This window comes from Mesocricetus auratus, unplaced genomic scaffold (assembly GCF_017639785.1).
Source record: "Mesocricetus auratus isolate SY011 unplaced genomic scaffold, BCM_Maur_2.0 contig_7853_pilon_obj, whole genome shotgun sequence".
Classification (NCBI taxonomy): Eukaryota; Metazoa; Chordata; class Mammalia; order Rodentia; family Cricetidae; genus Mesocricetus; species Mesocricetus auratus.
Genome location: NW_024430067.1, coordinates 1 through 5,736, shown reverse-complemented (window position 1 = coordinate 5,736; position 5,736 = coordinate 1). Strand labels below are relative to the sequence as shown.

The following is a 5,736-nucleotide window of genomic DNA, read 5'->3' as shown; positions in this document are numbered from 1 at the left end:
AAGTACCATGTATCCAGCTCGTTAAATGGACCACTCCATGACCTGTCTTAGGATGTCCCAGTCTGTCTGAGAAGTTGCCTGTCACTTGTCAGGAAGAGGGCAGGGGAGGGATGCTCGTATGAGGACTTCCAGTCACAAGGAGCCTGCCTCTTAGTATCGAGCCTATGATAATGAACTTCGACCTGATGAAGTTTTACTGCCTCTACCTGTTGGTGAACAAATTGCATGACCTTTTTAATCATGCAGGGCCCAATAGTGAGGATAAGGAGGAGGAGGAGTACAGGCTCAAGCAGTGGGAGGAGAAGGGTAAGAAGCCATTTAAGCCAGTCCACAGCGGATTGTCACAGAGGTCCAGCCTTTTCCTCTCCAAGTCCTCCTGAAAACTTTTGATCTTGTCCTGAATGATCCCTGATCTATTGGCATAAAAACAGCACTTTTCCTGTAAAAACAAGCATATGCCTCCCTTTTGGGCTGTTAATAAGTCTAATCCCCTTTGGTTCTGTATGACTACATTAGCCAGGGAATCAAGCTGCTTTTGGAGATGAAGGATAGTATTAGACATGGCCTTTATGCCACTAACCAATTGGGCAGAGAGCCTTCTGTGGAGCTCAAATGCCATGCCTAGCCCTGCAGGCCCAGTGGACATACCTGCAGATATTTCCAAGCCAGCAAGTATAGGAATCATCTATATGGCCCTTGTAGGTCCCCACCAATGAAATCAAGAGGGCACAAGAAGAGCCTCATCCCCAGGAATATCCACATCAGGAATCAAGGTGGCTGGGGAACAAAGGCCTGTCCACTTGGCATGCAGGAAGTCATATGCCATCCCACCTCCACAGACAAAGACCATTCCAGAAGGTGGGCAGCGTTGAGCATTAGATTTGGTTGTATTTGAATTACAGAAAGATGGATCAATGTGGCCTACATCTACAGTGGATTTATCAGTAGTAGTCGGGGTCCAAATACAAGTCCCAGAAAGTTTCATTGGGAGGAGCTTTACATGGATGGGAAATGTGGCTGAGCAATCTTTTATAGTACTAGGGGCATCTGTGACTGTATCATTAGAGACCACTGCAAGCAGCCAAGGATGTCCAGATTGGAGGCAAAGCCAGCAATCCTGTGCAAAGGAAGGAGTCATTTGATTTAGTAAGGCAAAGACCATTTGTAGCAGAGACTCAATATGGGGGTCGAGCACTAGCTCACCCTGATTTTCAGGGAGAACAACAGGGTGATAGTTGACCTCTGGGTACTAGTCCAAAACAAGTTGTTCTTTTTATGAACGTTTTGTTCCCTAACATGATGTTAAACTCCCCCATCTGAATAACCAATAGGGGGGCAAGTTCCCAGCAAACAGTTTTACCTGGGGCTCCAAAGCAAGGTGCAGAGGCACACCCTCCATCTCTCGCAATCCAACCCCTCTCACCTCCAGAGAGCACTAAATTTCATACCCAGGTCCAGTGAGTCTTTTTAGTGGAACTACTGGTGCACATTTGGGCAATGCCATAGCAGGCCAAATGCATTGTCAGACAGAAAGCAGTGCAAGGACAGGGTCCTGGCTTCGCATCAACCTGGGGGATAACCTTGGGCTTCTTTATGCTTATCCACTTATTGGAATTTGAAAAAATGGATCCTGATGTGTCAGTCATATTGACTGCTATCTTCGTATCACAATCTACCTGTTGTATGACTGTCCACTAAAGGGAGATACTGACTATGTTCCACCCTGGCAGTCACAGGGTTTCCCCATCAAATGAGTCAGGATAACTTTGGTGTTGTATGGGTTTCCAAATCTTCCATCACTGGGCAGGATGAGCATCATCGGTACCAGGAAGAGCAGCATTACCCACATCTTCATTCGTTCCTGAGGGGAAACAGAGGTACAGTTCTCAGAAATGGAGCACTCCCTGGAGATGTGATGGTCATTGTCCCCTTGTTGGGGCAAATATTTTAGGTCTCTCACTGGTAGGCAAATTGATCTTTTTTCATTTTGAGGGAAGACACATCCAAATCATCTTCCTGCTGAGAGGAGGGGGTCTAGTCCTCTCAAGATCCCTGTCAATGGGTCCCTCCATCTGACTCAAATAGAACTGTAGGTAACCGAAGAGGACCAAAGTTTTTGTAATGGAGACAGGTATTTATCTTCTTTAGAAAAATTTAAAATATTTAGGGTGAATAATGCCTTTTTAATTGATCATGTGGGGGTGTAGATTCCCCCTTTTGATTTTGTAATTGAGATTTGAGAGCTTGATTATACCTTTACACATCTGCTTGACCCTGAGGATTGTTTGGGATGCCTGTGGAGTGTGAGATGCTCCATGTCTTAAGGAAGTCCACAAAGGCCCTGCTTACAAAGCATGGGCCATTATCTGTCTTAATCTGATCAGGCAATAAAAGGGTTGCAAAGAATTGAAACATATGGGTAATTTCATTTTTACCTTTTTCCCCAGCATGTGCTGATGCCCAGCAGGCATTGGAAAAACCCATCAATGGAGAGAAAAAATATACTTTAACTTTCCAAATGGAGAATAATGAATAACATCAATTTGCCAAAGGTTATTAAGAAGCCCTCGAGGGTTGCTTCCAATAGTTTGGAGGGGTTCATCTGAAGGAAAGTCTGGCAGTACTTACAAGTTCCGACAATCTTTTTAAGGTCCTTGACTGGAATAAGTGAATACTTGTGTTTAAGACCCCTCCAATTAAAATGGGTCATTTAAAGGTTCAGGCATTATGCTGGCCTGCCCTGTTCCCAGAAAGATGCACTCAGGCAATACTCTAGCCAGCCTAGAGTTCTGTGAGAACCACACAGGTGCAAAGGACCCCTTTAAAGGACAGACTGCTTACACTCTCTTTTACTCTCTCACTCTCATCTTCCTCTCCATCTCATCTTCTCTCTCTCTCTCTCTCTCTCTCTCTCTCTCTCTCTCTCATATCTTATCTCTCTCTCAGCTCTTTACGAGTTGGTTACCTCCCACCCCCTTCCCTCCCTGTCTACCAATAAACTCCATGTGACATCATTGAGTCAGGGTTTGTGTTTCGTTACTGGATAAACTTAGACATTTTAACAACATTGGTTCCCTGTCCAGGAACCGAGACATTTTAACAACAGTCAGTAGGTGGAAGCATGTAGCTTCTGTAACAGTATTACATTGAGGCATAGAAGCCAATTTATCAGCCAAATTATTTCCTTCAGAAAAAAATCCATGTGCATTTTGATGACTCCTGAGATGTTGAAGAAAAATAGGGTTAGTTCTTTTTTTGAGTAGGGAGCGGGGTTGAATCATTAAAGGTGATATAGGATTGGAGTCCAGCTTAATATGGGCCTCAACTAGGTTGGGTAACAAATTAACAGAGAATAAGCTAAATGAATCTTGAATAGTGTCTAATGCAAGAACAACAGCAAACAGTTCCTTAAATTGAGCTGACGCCTCAACTTTATGGGAGACTGACTTTATGGGCACTGGCTCTTTACCATGTTCTAATGGGGATAAATGACTAAAGAAGCCACCAGGTGCCACCATCAGTAAACACGGTAAGGAAGCCAGAGTTGGGTTGAGGTTAAAAACAGTCTGGGGGGGCTTCCATTCTAACCTATGAAAGAGCTCATCCATTTGTGAGGACCATAGTGACAATCAGCTTTACCCAGAAACCCCTCAAGAGCCGCAGCAATCCCGCTAGTGTTTCTCTGAAGCCAGGTGAAATCTGTTGTCTTAAAGAGAGTTACAATAAGATTAGGGTCTATGCCAAACAGCTGGACAGAGGTGACCCTGCCCTTAACAATGGAATCAGCAATCTGATTGGTTATTGAATAGACTCTGGGGGAACCACCAATCGAGAGTTGAATCCAATGTATGGGCTCACCCTCTTGTGCTAATAAGGCAGTACATAACCTTTTCCTAGGAAAAGCGCAAAGGGTGAGGGGCAAAAGAGGATCATACCCCCTTAAGGTTGCTGTGTCTATGGCCTGTTGAACTTCACTTAAAATCTGTAAATGGTCAGCAGATAGAATTATCTGTGAGGAGAGATCATGACCTTTTAGGAGCTCATACAAAGGAGCCAATTCCTCAGTAGTTATAGAAATCTAGGGCCTCAGCCAATTAATTTCCCCCAATGTCTGTTGGACCTAGGGCAAGGTATAAGAATCCTGAATATGAAGTTGGAGTTTAACAGAAGAGACAGCATCAAGAAATAACATGGAACCCAAAATCTTAAAAGGAGGACTATTCTGAAACTTTTCAAGAGCAACCTTAAAATCATGGGCCTCTAATATGGCAAGATGTTTAGAATTAAGACCTTGGAGGTCAGATGCGTTAGAACAACCCAAATAATATCATACATATAAATATAGAATAATATATTAGGATGACCAATCAAGGAAGAAAAAATGTGTAATATATAATACTGACAAATAGGAGGGCTTTTGGCCATGCCCTAGGGTATGACAGTCCTTTTAAATCTTAGATCTGGCCCGCAAAAATTTGTTGAAGGTATGGAAAAGGCAATTTTTCTACATCATCGGGATGTAATGGGACAGAGAAAAAAGCAATCCTTAATATCAATAATAGTTAAATAATGGATGTTGGGAAAGGCTGGAATCCAGTGGAGTCCCCTTTGCGGGGTCCCAAAAGGTATCAATCTCTCATTTATTTTCCTCAAATCATGTAAAAGCCTCCAAGAGCCATTGGACTTCTTTTTTTAAAATAAGAAAACCCAGAGAATTCCAAAGACTTGTTGAAGATCGGTAGAGAAGTGGTCAGTGGTGCCCCAAAGCATGCCAAAATTAATTAGGACCACAGGGCAGGCTTTCTGATTTCATTCTGCCTGGATGCAACATTCATCCTGAAAAAAATGTGCTCCACTTCAGAAACATGGATCCGGGAAGCACTGCCCTAGCAAGGTCCTTCCAATCCTGGGTTTGGGCTCTGAGAAGGCCTCTTTGAGTTCCTTTAAATTATGTGCTTCCCATTGGTACCAGGAAGCCAGGCAGTTACCACCAGGGTTAACATTGACAGGAAAAAGATTGGTCATTTCTCCCCCAGAAGCATCCTCCCCGCAGTAATGCTGTGGTGCACGGGGGTTCCGGAAATGACTAATAGGGGGACCTGGAAGCTGTGTGACTTTAGACTTCCAAGGAGCACTTTCAAAAGAAGTCTAGAGATGAATACAGGGGTGCAGGGAGGTGTGAGGGACTAGGATTTGCTTTGGTTTTTCCAGAGTTTCTTTATCTCCTTTTGTCCCTTCCTGGATTGGGGCCTCACTCTTCTCCCTACAGGTCGGGGGGAAGCAACCCTTTAACTCAGACACTGTTGGGAGGGTCCTCAGTGAGGGAATCTCTCCTTTTTCCACCTGAGCTCTTCTAATGCCGTAACCAAAGTATCCCAGTCAAAAAGGTTACTCTCTGGCAGCCAGGGAGCAAACTTAAGCAAACAGCCCCAGGCCTGGAGAGCCTGGTTATCAGAAAGATTAAGGCCTCTACTTTTAAGTAGGACCCATGAAAATTCTAGGGTAGGGTTGATTTGCACAAAGACTGCCCCATAATTTATGGGGATACACTCACCCACAGACCGAGTGGCCCGTCAGCATTCTTCCGTTTATCACACGGGGCCCCATCTCTGCAGGGTCCTCCCTACAGGTAGAGCTGGGGACGGGCAAGTATAGCTGGCTTCTTCCAGGTGGCTGAGCCGGATGCTGAGTATTCACAACTCAGACCCTCCCCTGACTAGTTACCTGGGAAAAAAA

At 44.4% G+C, this 5,736-nt stretch overlaps 1 long non-coding RNA gene across 1 annotated transcript; it reads right to left on the bottom strand.

The window, feature by feature from the left end:
• Positions 1–868: 868 nt before the first annotated feature.
• On the bottom strand, positions 869–2,481 carry LOC121138030. Its single transcript, XR_005875259.1, has 2 exons — positions 2,436–2,481; positions 869–1,861 (listed from the first exon to the last, which is right to left on the bottom strand). It is a non-coding gene; the product is annotated as an uncharacterized LOC121138030 (long non-coding RNA).
• Positions 2,482–5,736: the final 3,255 nt, after the last annotated feature.